Source organism: Pectinophora gossypiella, chromosome 23 (assembly GCF_024362695.1).
Source record: "Pectinophora gossypiella chromosome 23, ilPecGoss1.1, whole genome shotgun sequence".
Classification (NCBI taxonomy): domain Eukaryota; kingdom Metazoa; phylum Arthropoda; class Insecta; order Lepidoptera; family Gelechiidae; genus Pectinophora; species Pectinophora gossypiella.
The window spans coordinates 5,446,965-5,464,960 of NC_065426.1; the positions used below are offsets into that span (position 1 = coordinate 5,446,965).

At 36.5% G+C, this 17,996-nt stretch overlaps 1 protein-coding gene across 1 annotated transcript in view; it reads right to left on the bottom strand.

The window, feature by feature from the left end:
• LOC126377382 (paired box pox-neuro protein) overlaps window positions 1-15,253 on the bottom strand; it is a 79,906-nt gene extending 64,653 nt beyond the window's left edge. The window contains exon 1 of the mRNA XM_050025110.1: window positions 15,132-15,253. The gene's annotated coding sequence lies outside the window, so the exon portion shown is untranslated. The remainder of the gene's footprint in view (window positions 1-15,131) is intronic.
• Between the last annotated feature and the right edge of the window lie 2,743 nt (window positions 15,254-17,996).

Sequence of the window (17,996 nt, forward strand, 5' to 3'; positions counted from 1 at the left end):
CTTTTATAATTAAGCTACTTGTCTTTTGGCGCGGTGCGGTGTGCGGCCAGCCTTATCACGATAGTGGGGCCTTTATTTTATGCTCCGTCCTTTATGTTTTGTGCACTTTTTGTTGATTTTGTTTGCGGTTTTTGCTGTTGGTTTTCTAGTTATTCGTTAATGGGTTACTGTTTTTCTAGGTAAGTAATGTTTGTATGACGTTTGGTTACTTATTAGTTAATGAGCGGTTGATTAGTGATAAAGCTCGGTGAGGTATGGGCTTAGTTCATCTTGTGATAGATGTACCTCCGAGCACCCCAATTGGCATAAATTCGTGAGTCCATGTTTTGTTGCTATGGTGATTAGTGATTTATGTACTTACATTAGTGTATCTGTGTTATTATGTGTAGTATGCGCTTAATAAGTTTAGAATTGACTCACAATTAATTATACGAGTAACGATGATTCTTTTAGATAAAGGTAAACTGATAATAAGAATCCCTGACTGTTCCACTCGTAGTTGTTTTGAAGTTTATAGAATCAGATGGATAGTCTAAGCTCCGAATGGACGAAACAATTGTTGGATTTATTTAAATAAAAGTACAAAAATCGATTTAATCATTGTATGTTCTCAATTCTAATGAAATCGAGTAATAATGTACGATCGAGACGCCATCTACCTTCACTCTTGTTGACTGTGCTAGGAGTCAGACGTTGTGGTTTCCTTGTGAATATTAATTTAGTAGGATTATACGAACATATTCGTCCTTAATACTAAATAGTTGTTTTCTTTTGGCCCATATCTATTCCATAATATTGTGCCTAATTTCTAATTATTTTTAATTTAGTGTTCTTTTTTATTATTTTTCGTGCGGTTTTTGTCCTGTGTTAAATGTAATTTACCTCTCTGTGTCTGTGGTGTCCGTAAATAATAAATGTTTCTTTCTTTCTATATTTCTTAATTCCAGTTTGGAAAAAAACATATCTTGAAAAAAGACAGGCACTACATACATAAATACAATTCTGAAACTTTATGACTTTATATGCTTGAATTAAACCGACCAAATATGGAAGATGACAATGATCGTTCATCGCTGGTAGATAAAGATAAAGCAACAAAGATGGGGCGTGGGGCGGCGCCGGCGCCGGTGCTACGCCCCACCGTTTAATTGAATAAATTATCGCGCATTATCATACCATATGTCTTCTTTTTGCGCAGTTTACTCAACTTGCGTACTATTAGTGTGTGACTGAAATATCAACTGGCATCAGGCTAGATGGTAGGTGTGGGATGGATAAGGAAAATATATCCAGTATACAATATTTATGTTTATTTATTTCTACACGATAAAACTGACAAAAGAAGCATAATTACAAAGAAAACAAACAGTACAGCTGGGGGGTTAAAATGGCCACGTCGAATCAATTCATCTAAGAAAGCAATATTGCAATTTGACATTTGCGTATATAAAAGTAAGTGCGCAATGCACACAAATGTCAAACAGCAATATTGCTTTTTTAGATGAATTGCTTTTAATGTGGCCTTTTTAACCCCCCTGTACTGTTTGTTAAGCTTATCTCTAAAAAAGAGATTTCTTCCAGCTGACCTACGTGTCAAGGAGACATGCAGTGTATAATGCTATAGATAGACATACCTACATACGCGTATAAATTTAATGTAACTACCTAAACAAAATATAGGTATATACTAAAGCTATATATATTATATAAAATATAAAACTAGGACAAAAAAAAACAAAATACTTATAATGTTTATACGCAAATACATACATACAGTCATTAGGTTACTAAAATAAGTTACTTAAGTAAGTTATTCTATCCAGTATTGACACCGCTATATTCACAATCATTCAGTTAACCGAACCAAATCTTCCAACGATCGCGCTACAGATTAAGGCAAGTGAGTGTAAAATACTGCTATCAGTTATGCAAGTACCATTTAACGTGTTAATGGGTGAATATATCTTCATTACCTTTAAACTAGTTACATTGCAGAACTAAATCTGCGAGCCGTTTGTACTGAAGCGTAACAAGAGAAGTGGTTTTCATGTTCGGCTTGGTTCGCCAATGTTTATATCCAGTATAAACTGAGCTCTTGGTACCTATAGTAGCGGTTGCGAAATGGCTCAACTAAAATTGGTACTTATTATTAATAATAACGACCAGTTCAGTACAATTAGCGATCATTATTTTAATAAAGATAACATTCTAGAATAGCTCCAATGCGCGGTACGAATTAGATCTGTCAAAGTACGTCAGCCAGTGTTGTTACGTTCATTAGTATAATGTATCAGTCGAGAATAGGTTGATCGTAATAAACATAACCTTTGAGGATCGGGAATAAGCCACTTTTATCAAACCTCTCTCGAGAACCAGTCAAAACATAAAGACAGTACAGTGCATGAAACTAAAACAAACCAAAGAAAACCAAAAAGAAAGCCCAAGAAGAGCTTAAATGAAACAAATTAAAGAGTTGGCGTTTGATAGACAAGAATTAAGAAGAATAATAACCCTGACACCAGGATCCACCTCACAATCCACATGATAAGAAGAATAGACAAGAATGGAAAATGCTACAACGACAAGAACGTGGCTCTTAAATTGATGGTGACACGTCATAAGAATGAGGTACTCGCCCTTTAAAGACGACACGTTCATTTTTGTTTAATTTTTTAGGCACCAAAAATTTTTCACACATATATACACACATAAGATCTCGCGCATTTCCTATTGGTGTAGTCCGATGCCACATAATTCCACTTACTACGATACCGGTACTCCAATCTCGCTTCTTCTCATGAAATCCTTCATACATACTCAGTGATTTAAGTAGAGCATTCTTGGCTTGGTCTTTCTTTCCGCAATCTACTTTCGAACATGGTTAACATACGCCTCTTTCCTACCCTTTACTCTTTCTCTTGCTTCCTCCACATTCATCCATCGTTTCATACACGCACGCCAGTTCAGAGTAAATCCCAATCAATCAATATTTTAACACACACACCATAACCACTCACTGTACCAGCGAACGCATTTACTATTTTTTTCCCTCAGCAAGTAAAAAAAAAGTAAAAATATAATTTATTGGACCAATCAACTCAACAACTTTATGTACAGTTATGATAGTAACTGAATCTATAGATATAAAGCACTGCTGATACTTACAATATGTTAAATCTGTGCTATAAGTACCAGCTATCTCTCATTGACGCAATAATATTCGTAACAGTTTGAGCGCAGTTCTAATACAAGTGACAGTGCGGTGTGAGTGCGCCCGCGTCGCATGTCTCGCGCGGCGATGAAGATAGCGCGCGCGCTCGTATTAGCATATATACGCCACACACAGAGACCCTCTGCGTCGCACTCCTGCGCACAGGGTTGACATTACTAAAAGCAGAGCTTGGTGGCATTTACAACTACGGATTACGGATTACAACTACGAACTTTTTGATAAGTCTACAATCTACATAGCATGAAATATCTTACAAATATCTTTATATTTTGTCTGAAGTTATACAAACTTATACTTATCTGAAGTTCATGCATAGTATTTTATTACAAACACAATTGATCTAAGTACTTCCTTGTAGTTCTGCCCGCCCCGAACAACATTACTTGCGTATGATGTGTCATTTTATTAACATTATAAATTTATGAGTTAAGTCAACTTATACTTTCTTTCAGTCATTGTTTTTTTTGTTTGTTCACATGTACAGCTCTGCCTACTTCTGTTTACAGGTATGCATTTGAAATATTTGTTTATTTTGTTAAAGTTTGTACAAAATAAAGGCGTTTTTAACGTATATTGTTAGTTTTTACATATATTTTTTTTTTACATAAATAGAATTAATTACTTCGTTGGAAAAACCAAAGCGGGAAAAAATGACTAAAAACCATGTTAGTGGCAACCCTAGGTACGCGGTCGACAATTTTCACCTCTTTCGCCACGTCGGGGTGGTGTTGAAATAAATTGTATTTCTAGTCAAAGATGCGGCAGTAATTAGAGTTTAGGTGATGCTTGTTAGATAACAAACAAATAGATGAGGATTTTTTTTTAAGAAAGCCGGTCCCTTCAGATCCTCAGGTTAGGTAAGCGGATCCTGTGAAAAACGGAGTAACACTAGGGAGATAAATAGATGAGGCCTGACAAGAGAATGAGATCGTAATGTGCAATGGCTAACTTCAAATGGTAACCCACCACAATACAAAACGGCCCTGTTTCAGAAAACGGCTAGCCGTAATGTAAATAGGCGGATTATACAAACCAGCCGCGACATGTCCAACTCAAAGGGCATACATGCGGAACGTGATAAAATTTTGTCACGGTCTTTTTATCGATTTTGACGATATAATTATGTCGTTTTGTCGCTTGGTGCTAATATATGAACCCAAATAAGTCATGTCGTTTTGTTAAAATACTAATCACTTATCGAATCATGTTACGGAAAAACAAACTTATTGATTTAGACAAAATTTATCACGTTGCGAATGTTAGCCCTGCTGGCGTCTCCTATAGTTTCAATAAAAGTATTATTTTTATTTTCGGCCTCCGTGGTCCAGTGGTTGAGCGTTAGGCTCACTATCCGGAGGCCCCGGTTTCGAATCCCGGTTGGGGACATAGCACAAAAATCACTTTGTGATCCCTAGTTTGGTTACCTGATTGTCCGAAAGTAAGATGATACGTGCTTCGGAAGGCACGTTAACCGTTGGTCCCTGTTACTACTTACTGATGTAAGTATGTAGTCGTTACATGAGCCATGTCAGGGGCCTTTTGCGGCTCAGTGATAACCCTGACAGCAGGGTTGATGAGGTTGGTATTCCACCTCACAACCCTCACGATAAGAAGAGAAGAATAAGTATTATTTCCCCGATGGGCTGAAAGTTCCTAAGAAGCCATGTGTGCATTCCGGTAGAAGCTATTTATATTAATTGTCTGACACCTCGCTCGACTGCTTTCATCCTATTACTATAAAAGGTTAGTGTTGTTTAGGTATTTTCTAGGCACACCCGCTTGATCGTAGACCCCATCACCAGTTCACAAATTTAAATAAAAATGAAATAATCAATTGGTCACAATCAGAATCATTTATACACTGTAATTATCATAGATAAACTTGTCGAAAGTCAATATTTATGAATCTACGTAATTTCGCAAGGTATTACGGCTGAGGGGAAAAAAATACAAGAAACTTCAACAGAATCACATATTTTAAATCAATATAGACAATAATCATTACACGTAATTAAATAACCCACCCCAACCCATTTAATACCAGGCATTTTTATCATTTAGGCAATCAATTCTCTCTCTCTTTATTTAAGAGCTGCGCTCTTGTCGGTGGAGTAATCGCCATTCCTCTCTTCTTCCCGCCAAATCCTTCACCTCCACGACACGACCTGCACTTTTTCTTTTATTTGTTTCATAAATGTTCTCCTAGGTCTACCCCTTTCTCTCTAGGCAATCAATTAGGTAGTCAATTTAGTGACCCCATCAGGAATAGGACTTGGGACCTCTAGATTGGCACCCAACCTGTCTAGTCATTTCACCTTTCAGCACACAGGAAATTTATATAAGTACCTATATAAAACTTAAGGTACATGTTTTAATTAAAATGTAACAATGCGAGTCATTGTTAGCCTGTGACGTTTGTTAGGCGAATGTTAATTAAGGGTAAGTATAACGAATACATTCCGCTAAATCAACAAAAACTTGATAAAAACACGGCACCGAACTTCTTGTGACATCGCGAAATATAACCACCAGGGAGGGAGCTAGGCGCACCATAAGAGGGGGGCGATTGAATAATAATTCTATGATAATTTTATTAGGGAATTTAATATACCTTACTAAGTCTTACTAAGACCCCACCTAAAGTGGGAATGAGCAAAGAAATCAAGTCTTACTATAACGCATTAAGATTACAATTATTTTTGTGTATTTATTATTTTCATATTAGCGATGTGTTAAACGGTATAATTACGATCCTTATTGAGCATATAAGAACAGTAGCTGTTCAAACGAAGTCTAATTGTAACAAAAACAAAATATTTACTTTAAAAATAATTACACTTACAAATAAAACAAAAATATACCTAAAAAGCCCGCCCCTATTCGCTTTCGGTGCAAAAGTGTTTTTTTTAATAAGACACGTTAAAAAAAAAAGTGCAAAAGTGCCCATGACACTGGCAGCATTAACAACGCTGGACAACCTTTAGTAAGTAACTATTTTTGTTGCTTATTGCGAACATAAACAAAATGCGCTCAGCTTCATATATACCCCTAAGTATATCGTAAAAACTATCAGAAGGTTTGCGTAATTTCTAACACAGTGCACATTAAATGGACGATAGCTGATCATGGATATGTCGCCAACCGGCGCATCATATCCATGTTAAGACTTCACATCAAAAGTTGCTGCATATTGTTTTCTAATTATTTAAGACTGCCCACGAGGTTAGCTGTGAAGTTGCTTTTAAAGAATCTTAATAGCTGTATCATAGACATTGCTAGCACCACACGACAGATTTGTTATGAATTTAGAGAGAAATGCACAAAACGAAATGTTTTACTGAGGCAATAATCATATTATAAAGCTTTTCAGTACATCGGTGTGGTTGCTCCGTTTGTGACCTAGGGCCGGTCGTACTTTCGCGCGAATTTGCATCTCACGTAAACACACGAATACCTACCTACCTACTGGCCTACGACCAACTAGCACCTAATCTAAGCGCTCGTACTTTTGAAGGTTTACGTATTATGTTCTCGTATGTGTACGAACCCGTGGTCGCTCAGTTGGTAGAACGCTTGCCTCTCACTTTGAGGTCGCAGGTTCGAATCCAACACAGACCTAAACCAATGATTGTCGAATTTGTTTTCAAATTCATGTTTGGATCATAAATGATTATCACTTGCTCAGCGGTGAAGGAAAACATCGTGAGGAAACTCACATTCCCGAGAGATACATTTTCGAAGGTATGTAACCAAACCTATATTAGGCTAGCTTTCCCTTCGCGGGTTGGAAGGTCAGACGGGCAGCCGCGTCTGTAAATTAACTGGGCCTGACAAATCTTCAGGTTAGTAAGCGGACCCTGTGAAAAACGGGATAATGCTAGGGATATGATGTTCTCGTATGTGTACGCACGGTTGAATAGTGCGCATTTAATGCGTCCTGAGTGGTCCCTAGGTCCCTCCCTGGACTGACACCGCGAAAAATGTCCGGTTCACCTGAACTTGGACATTTGCATGGTGTCGTGCGACATGCGAATCCACGGATTCGGTTTTTAAAGCTCAAATTTTTTAATGAGTCGCGCATAATGTACACGTTTGCGCCTCAAATGGATTGGGGTGGTAAAGTTGTGCTCCACTTTCATAATTAATATGTTTGTACTGGCGTCGGCAGAAGTGTCAGGAAGTTAAAACTATAGAGTGTCAACAGCTTTTTTATTTTAACATTGAAGATAAATGTCACAAGGAAATTAGCCACCATTGTCGCTGTCAAGTATAAGTTTCTTTTCTCTTTTTCTAATCCCATCCCCGTTGGGATGTAGGGCTCGAATAACAGATTTCCACTCCTCGCGATCTTCTAGAAGAACCAATTTTTTTTTTTTTTATTTAAGTAACTTTATCTAGGGTATATATTGTATGTTGTTTTCAGGTACATCCAAATAGGCATTTATTCTCTTTTGATTAAAATACACTCTTATTTAAGTGTGACCAATAAAATAATCCTGAAAACAGAAACTAAAATTACACAAACACCATCACGTCAATATCACAGTTCATTATTTAAAAATAAATAGCGAAGGACCATTAAAGAAATTCCATAAACAATGTAATACTACACGACCGCCAAACCTCACAAACCAGGAACACTGATCACTGCCCTCTGGCGGTGGTGTCGTTAGCAATTATTTAAACAAGACGTTCCTTACTGGCCAATTACCGTTCGCCGGCAGCGAAACTGATTTTTTCGAATTTCGAACGCACCGGCTAATGATGAGATTAATTTAAAAATAATTTACAGAATACCCTGAATAGGTACTTTTGTTTACGGAAATTTGAGGTGCGGTAGCTTTGTTATAGGTTACCCTTCGGTTTTCGCTACTGCGGTCCGAATTCGAACCTCGCCTGTTACAAAATGCATAGTTTACAAACGTATCTACCACGTCCGAGATACATACATAATGAAGCGTATGATGACAGGTAGTCATCCAATCATCGGTCAAAGTTATTATTAATTTCGAAAGGACAGCAGTTTACAGAACGGTTTATAAGTAAACTAAACGGCCTATACAATCAGTAAATGATCAAGAGATGACATATAAAAACTTTATTTAAATTCGTGGCTGACTTTTCTCTAAAGTGATCTTTTTGCTAAAGTGATTTGTGTCTTATTGCAAAAGGTGTAAATCAGTTTCGACAAAAAAATCATATACTTACGTCAGTATACTTACGTCAGTTAGCGACATTAGCGACGAATTGTTTTCGCTTACTCACATTTACGTATATCTATTACGTCCTAAAATAAATCGCAATTAGTGTTTTGGTTTGTTCATTTGTTTGAGACTAAATTCACTGTATTGAAGGTCCATCGTGTGCTGTAAATATAAAATAATTGTACTTTTGTATGCGATAGTACTCATTTTTTATTTTTGGCGGTGTGCAATGGAAAGCCATGCATGTCTTGTGTTAGATTAAACGTTTCCTAAATGAGGTTTTTCCTAACGTCCAGTAACATTGAAGTTCACAAAAAAACTTAAACTAACACTTGCTCGGGAAATATTTATGTTTATGAAATACGGTCATATTTCTTTTCATACATATATTAATACGAAACTTGTGTCCGTGGGTAGGATAATGAAATATTACGTTAGTTTTGTTTTCAAATTCCAATCCCGGTACCGGACATGCACCAATGAGTTATTAATTTAATCATAAGTGCAGTTTTCACTATCACAGTTGGCTGGACCATTACAGACGGCGATACGGTTCACCACCTATCACATTGGTCTAACAGAAAGCTCGGTGAAGTGTATTTAGTTCAATTAGTTCTTTTACTACCACATCGAGATATAGTCGTGAGCTAATTTGTATCTTACTGTTCATAGAAAGTCTTTATTGGACATACAAGAACATAAGCGTCCTTATTGATGAGATGGCAACCTTTGGGATATAGAATTAACTAAAAACTAGCGTTACGCTATGATGGCCGTTTTGACATTTTGTTAAATGTCTTTAAATTAAAGAATAAAAAAGGTTATTATAAGATTAGTCTTTATTTAGAAGTAAATGCATGGCATTACCTATTTGGGAACTGATATTCGGCAACCAAATTACGAAATTGTATAACATTATTTTATGGTTTTTTAAAGAACGTCTAGGGCCATGTTCTGAGGTATACTGCACCGTCTTTTCCCGTTATCACGTTAGTCTATCAGAAAGCTCGGTGCGATGTCGGTTCTTAGTCCATCTTGCAAGGAATGTAGCTCTGAATACCCCAATTGGGATATAGTCGTGAGCTTATGTTATGTTGCTTTTAAATTGCTAGAAAACTACACAGTCACTGTTAATATTTTTTGTCCGTGAGTGGTCTAGAAGACTAAACGAACACGCTCTCATCGGTGTAGCATTCTCCATGCCACTTTTTAGGGAAAAATAGTTTTTTAGGGCAGTAGTTCAGACTATTCTGGGCGCCATCCCACTCGCGTCAGTGTACTGCGGGGCGGAAGGCAAGAGGGAAGACTAGTAGCATCACTAAAATTTCTATCAGCCCACAGCATGATCAGTTACCTCACTGTGTCCCCTAAGGGTACTCCTGACTAATAAACCCTGACACCCTCACTTTGCACTTTAACAATTACTGATAATTCCTGCTAAGTACACCAGCCACCTCATCTTCCTTAGACGTACCGGCGCCCGTCGCTTACAGCGAAAAAACGAAAAATACAACACACTAATACCACCTAAAATACGACTAAATTAAGCTTTAAAATCCAACTACACTTGCTAATAACATGTCATGAGTTCGCCAAATTCTCACCTGAGACAATTATTAATCTTCCATCTCCTTCTGTCGAGTAGACTCGTAAGAGTGAGAGGATGAGGTTGAAAATTTGAGGAACAGGAGAGCGTAGGACGGTAATGAGTCGGAATTATAGGGCTGGCTCTCGAAAATTAGGTGTTAAAGCTGCATCAATCCATCATAAGTCATCGATACTCATCAACACTCATCAAGGAGCCATTACACGTCAATCAAACACCGAACGCTGAAAAGACGCATGGAAAACTCGAATACGCGTGGTATAAAATCGAAATTTGTTTTTGTTTAATTCATGATTCTTCTAATCCTGGACATATTTAAAAGTCGATATATTAGTTTTTAAATGCAAGGATGTTCAAAAAAGACATGAAAAAATGCAATATTGAGCCTTCTCGCTGGGAGCCTCTTGCGAGTAACCGCCCGGAATGGCGATGTATAGTGTGGAGACTAATGTCTACACATTTGAAAATGAAAGAAGGCGCGAACTGGATGAGAAACGTGATGGACTAAAGAATAAACCGCCTGCTAACATATTATATATTTATAAAGAAGGTTCCCTTACGTGTGCGTATTGCTCGCGGACATTTACCGCTAAAATAGGATATCTTAGTCATGTTAGAGTTCACCATCGAAGCTCAACTACGTAATGCAGTAACATTCGCCGTTGCCGAACACGGCAAGGATGATATTATACGTTAGTTTTTACTCATGGCTATTACATATTAATAATTATTAGTGATTTGACTGATCATCATCATTGGCCTTGTACGTCTGTTTCAGACGATTTATGACGTCATTGCCTCGAAGAAATGCACTTTCTTTCATGGCTGTGCAAGCCAATCCTAGAGCGGCAAACTCTACCGCACACTCTGCAGGAGAAGTCTCCAACTGGTGGATTGTTTTCGGTTTGATGGCGTTTCATTCTCCTGCTCGCCAGTGTGTCAAACCAGGTGTGATCATGAGTGTCGCGTCCATTGAGCACACGCTTCTTCCACAGGTCTCGATCATCGGCGAGCTCCTCCCATGCCTCGTGGTAAATTCCAAATGAGCTCATGTCTCTTTTGACGCAATCTTTAAATCGAAGCACCGGTCTTCCGACATCTCTCTTACCGTGTGCTATTGCGCCAAGTAAAACGCGACGTGGTAGACGGGAGGGTTCCATTCGGAACACGTGCCCCTCATTATAGCTAAAACGCAAAATCGAAAAATGGCTGAAAGATTTTTCTTAAGATTTGTAGTTCCGCTCAGTAGAAATAACAGCCTTTATGTATGTCAGTACTTCGGCGTACGATTTCCCATTTGCTACGTGCTTATTATATTTTTATAATAATTAGTTTTTATACAAGAATAAATGGGTTTTCTTAGCAAAAACGCTTAGCCATGAAGTGAAGATGACGGTTTTAAAAAAGATTTATAAGCGTATTATGGTAATTGTATTCAAACTTGAAACGGATAATTATTCAGAGGCCATGCAGTGTAATATTAAAGCGTAAATATTACAATAATTACATGTTTATTATTAAGTAATTAACACACGAAGGTGATCCAAGTTATAATAGCTATTATTTTTGCAAATTGCACCATTTGCTGGTCGGTTAGGCTACAAAGTTAACCTCAATATTAAACATGTGTTCAAAACTTTTAAATCAAACTATGAACACACATTTTAATATAAGTACTCATCCTATTTTATGTGCCTCATTTGTATTGTTTTCTGGTAATAAAAACATTTTTCATTTTTTTTTCACATATCTTTAAACTACTTTTGGCTCCACCCAAAAAGTTCGTTCGGTATTCAAAAACAGCATTTCATTTTGAAATTGGAATGCTTAACTCCCAGCCAATAAAAAATAAAACTAGAGAACTCTCAGTGTTGCCATTTCAATTGTTTTGTGTTATTTCTTTCGTGAGAACTGTAATACACACACACACACAAACACATCACACATAAACAAATCGTATGTGCAGATGGAGTCGAATAAAGCGGCGAGATCAAAAGAGTCTGTACCAATTAAAGTATATAAGTTATGAGCTTTCCGATTTAAAGAGGTCTAAAGTAACGGCTTAAAGAAGCCATAATACTTTAGGTAGGTATGTTGCTACAACGTTTACAATGGATGCTACAAAGAGAAAATTTAAATCGAAAAAATTACACCACCGGGTCCTCCTCCTGTCCATGCGAAATTCTTACCATTTTTTTTCGAATGGGTGAAGAATAGTTCATCTTGCGATGGAAGTATCTCTGACTATCCCTATTGGGAATACTGTTTTGAGCTTATGTTATGTACTTAAGTACAGAACTAAGTAAGTAAAGTGTTGCTACAAATTGGCCTTCAAATTGAAAGTCCGATTGTCTGGTAATAAACTGAAAAAAATTGGTAAAGGAACCCCTCTGTCTGGTCTGACATTTACTTAAGTGAAGTAATTATTTAAGCTACCAAAATTATGCATTTTAATAATTTGGACGAAATAAAATGTTTTCATTGGCAATAAAAATGCAACAAAAGTTTATTTTTCCAAGTCGGTAAATAATATGTTTTCACGGGATGTGGATAAGTACCAAAAGACTATTATTGCTTTAGACTCTCTCCCCACGCTCGCTACATCTCTTAAACCGAACCAAAGCCGAAAACAAATAAAAGGCGTGTAATACATAACATAATGCAGCCAAATTGGACTCTATGTATTGTTACATAGCGGTGATAGACAATAGGCGAGGGCGGAACGAGGTTCCCACAGCGAGTACACCGTGACCGAAACCAACCGTGAGATGGAAAAAATATAGTTAAGCTAGAACTGTTTGTTATTTCCGAGGGTTCCGTACCGTTACTCTATTATCATCCAAATAAGTTACCGGTATAATATACTCTTCAATTAAGCTTTTTAACTAACTGCACAGGATAAAGATTAGGTCGATCATCACTTTAATATTTTACGTATTTTTGTTGGTTTTGTTTGACAAGAGTTATTTCATAATTTGCTACTTACAACATTTGAGTAAATCTAGTAAAACCTTTCTTAAAACAGTACATTAAACGCGATGTTTGAACAGGCTAACTTTCTGTATATTTGATACAACTAAAACCCGGTGTATACGACAGGTTTCGTACTTTCCAAGGATTGTCTTGCAGATACTTTTGCTTGGGTATACAAGTTGAGAAGCTGCAGCAGATTTATTTATTCAATCTTACAACTATCATTAAAGGTTATACCTAATCCGACAGTGTATCTTATATAATGTATAACTTATAATAGCTTATAAATACGATCTTAATTCAACTAAACATTATAAAAAATTGCAAACAATATTGTCCTTAAGAATTCACTCTGAGAGCAGAGCGATTTAGACGGATGAGACGCACGACAATAAAATATACTTATTATTCGAAGTGTAACTATGTTACCCACTGAATAAAGATGTTTTTGAGTTTGATTCGGTACTGTATTCACACCACTGAACAGATATAAGGTTACAATCTTCAATATTCACAGCATAACACACAATTCACACGTTTCACAGAAGTGTGCGGTTCAGAGCTTTGCTTACGGAACCCAAATAAGCACATAGTTGTTAGAACTGTCTTATTCGGTTGTTGTATTCAGTTAGATAACCGTCTACAGTTCAACTATAATTGTTTTGTTTTTAGATTAATTTCTATGGTAGCGTAATTCTACAAGTGCTTTGCGATTACGGTTAACACGTATTCACATACAGAATAATAGAATACGTTTAGGTACTACTGCGATGAGTAATGAGAACTATAAACTTACCAAATCTTGGCAAATATATAAAATTGTAGGACATTTATAACTACAACACACGATGTTCTTAATTTGAAAAAAAATATATTTGAAAAACACGTCGATACGTGTCAATTTTGTATTCAAGACACCAATTATCAGAGGGGCTAAAAAGGCCACATCAAGCAATTCATCTGAAAAGCAATATTGCTAGTGATTTCTTATACATTAATACTTCGATGTGAGTAAATAGCAAAATTTTCATGGGATATTTTATAATTGTGTATTTTCAATACAGGTACTTCAATTAATAATAATTGTGTCGTACCTTTACCACTTCATTTTTGAAATGGAAACAAAAAATAAAAAAAAAACAAAGCTGCCTATCATCCCGGAACATCCTAAAATATTCTTATTAATTACATGTTTTTATGAGGAAAATATACATAATATTAACAAGCATTAGTTAAACTTGAGTAAATTTGTGTCGGTGCTAAAGATCTACGATATAACATAATATACTATAAGCTCACGACTATATCCCAATTGGGGTAGTCAGAGGTACATCCGTCGCAAGATGAACTAAATATCCACACCTCACCGAGCTAGCGATCTATGATTTTTTTCTTTATCATTAACTTATTTTAATGAAAATATTTTTTTAAACGAACAGTACAATTTGCATCGACTAAGAAATTGAGTCTCACTATAATGGCCTATTAAAATTTGAGCCAGGATGGGCTGGCCAGTTATTACCATCAACGATTCATCACGTCCATCTTAGGATGTCGTATCAAAAGTGGCTGCAAGTTGTCTCCTGGCTACTTGTGACTCTGCCCACCCAGATATAAATTACTAGCGTGAGTTTATATCATATAAATTTGAGTACTATTTTAAGTTATTTTAGCTATAATTAATTATTTTTAATATCTATGTATTGTACTACAAATAAGATGTAAAAAGCGAGTTCCTACTGGTTGCCTGAAAGAAATTGTTTTGGCCTTGCATTTTTTAATATTTCGCACAATTCGCATACTAAGGAAATGATATTCCTTATTTTAGTAAATAATTTAAAATACCTATGATATTATTTAAATACTAGAAAGCAAAAAATATACTCGTTGATGTCTTTTCTATTGAAAATTGTATAAGAAAAGAATAGTTTTTTTTAATGAAAATATTTCAATACTAAATCATTGCTGTAAAAAGTACCTAATCATATTATGAAAATGTGTTTATTAATAAAATATAATTTTAACCACACTAAGTAAATATGCACCTAAATTGGAAATTTTATAAGACATTTAATAAAAATAAATAATTAAGCAGTAAAATAATAAAATTACTTACCAATTCTAATCAGAATTTACTGTCAGCCAGTGTTCAATGAAAAACCATTTTCATGAAACAGTTTTTAACTTTTCACACAAATAGTCCGATAAAATAAATAAAAATAAATTCCTAAACTAAAAAATAAAAAAGAAAAAATAATTTACAACTAATAAAAATCGCGCACTTTTTAATTTACTTCAAAAAAAAATAAAACGCCTTCTAAATTCAAAATGTCTTTAACACTTCAAGAGTCACACACAAAAAGGTCGCTTCTCTAAATGGCGAGTAAGTGCGTGAAATTCGAAATTTGAAAAAGCGTATGAGAGCGTGCGCTCTGTTCCGAGCTTTGCGCGTAAGCTCACGGCGGACCGTGGTAGCGTTGTAACGGTGCGACCGTGGCACGCCACGCCCATAAAGGGGGACGGTGCCCACTTATGCCCACCCTAAGTCCCCACCTTCCGCACATTTTCAACCGTAACACGTAACAATAGGAACTTTGGAAGGGGACTTCGCGGCGGTGTCGCGTCTTCACACTTGTCTCGATATTCGGAGGTCTCTGTCTTATACCTACTAGTTCCGTCCGCATCTTGACCTTTATACTTTTTTATTAAATTAAATTATACAATATCTATGGAAAGTTTTATCACTTATCGTTTTCCGTAACTATTAATGTAGTAACGTCATTACCTTCTCACTGGAGTATACTTAGTCTGATTTTTTTTTTGACTTATTGTAGATTTTCCGCAGATAGCACTAACTACTTGGCCGGATAAATGAGGAGCGCCGAGGAAATTTAACACAACAGGCCTGAGGGTGTTAAGAGCGAACCTCGGCTCAGGGCTTCGTCTGAGAGGAAAAATATTTGAAAGAATGAATCGATCCTAGTGGGGCGATAGCGATAAGCGCTGATTGAGGGAAATCGTCGACTACGCCGGCGGGGTCGGTATCGGGGTCCCGAAGTGTGTCAGGGTTATTAAACCCTGGTGTCAGGGTTATTATTGAGCCGCCAAAGGCCCCTGACATGATTCACGTAACGACTACATACTTACATCCGTAAGTACTGACTGGGACCGACGGCTTAACGTGCCTTCAAGCATGGATCATCTTACTTTCGGAAGATCAGGTGATCAGCCTGTAATGTCCTAACCAAACTAGAAATCACAAAGTGATTTTTGTGACATGTCCCCACCGGGATTCGAACCTGGGGCCTCCGGATCATGGAGGCCGTTTTCCACCAAAAATACCTACAGAAAAAAAAGAACCAACTTTATTTCATTCGTAAGGCGGTTACAAGCCTTAAAGATAAAAAGAACAGCGCAGAAATCTTCAAAAGACACAAAACTATTCATAAAGAACAATTCGCCAAATGGACACAACACCTTTGACAGGTGATTCTTGAAATTGTGTTTTAAATGATTGCAAGTACTCTTAAAAGCCACTAAAATTATTAAAAAGGTATTACCGACGACTATTACAGACAAGAACACAAAACTAACATAAATATAGTTGTAAACAGTTTATACGACTTAATTTAGTTGTAACTCAATCCATTACAACTTTTGATTGTTTGAACAGATGCGTTTTATCTCTGGATCGATCTCGTTTTTCAGACATTCAAAGATTACGGAGTGACTATTAAGTTATTTTATGATTAAGCTGAGTCCTTATTTTTATTAAACACTCAAACTGACGCCCACGATTCTTGTTGTGGTAGACAAAGCAGTATCTATGGTTTGGTGGTCAGGCTGCTCGCTGTCTTTGGCCACCTAAGTAGATAATAAGTTAGGCGATAGTGTGCAATTTGCTTAATTGTTAGGACTTTAAAAACAGGGAGGTTAAAATGACCACATCAAAGCAATTCTGCTATTTGACATTGCATTGCGCACTTATGTACTTTTATATGCGCAAATGTCAAATTGCCATATTGCTTTCTTAGATGTGGCCATTTTAACCCCCCCAGTTCAAAGAAACAAACAGTACAAATTCAAATATACTTTATTGCATCATCATCATTGTTCATCTTGCGATGGATGTACAGTCATGAGTAATATAATGTACCCACTTTAGGACTCTGTCGCACTAACATATTTGACATTTAGTGAGACTTACAGTTCAATTTGTCAAAAAAGTGAATGTGACATGGTACCACAGTGAATACATATTAATGCTCGTGACCGTACAGTCATGAGCAATATCATGTACCCACTTTAGAACCTTATGGTTACTTACGGTTTAATTTGTATTTTATATATTCATTCCTAATCTTGTCTATTCTGGTCACACCACACATCCATCTTAACATTCGCATCTCTGCTATGTGTACTCTTCTTTCATCCGTCTCCTTTGTTGCCCAAAACTTGGAACCATACAGCACGACAGGTCTTATAACCAACCATATTTTAAATCTAAATAGTCAGTATAAGTGTTACTAAACAGTCAGTAACACTATACAGGGTGTTAGTGACATCGCGCATCGTAACGAATACTGAGGTGGATGACTCACACCATGATTCTGAGTTAATATCAAGAGGAATTTTCCGTACTTACTTAACTCAGAATATTGAGCTGAATCATCCCCCTCAGTATTCGTTACGATGTCACTTACACCCCGTACAAGTATGTACAGGTAGCCATACAAGTAAATAAAAATTTTAGTTTTATTTATTTTTAGTTCCATACTTTTGCGACGGAAAATTCCACTTAATATAAACTCGGAATCATGGTCAGAATCATCCCTCAAAGTTTTCGTTACGATGTCACTAACACTCTGTGTAATCTTTTTTGCGAAGTTTAATCAGATGGTTTTTTCTTTTAGATCTACTTGCGAACGCCCCTACCTATAGTCGCGACACCGCACTATAAAACACTGATACGCAGGTATAG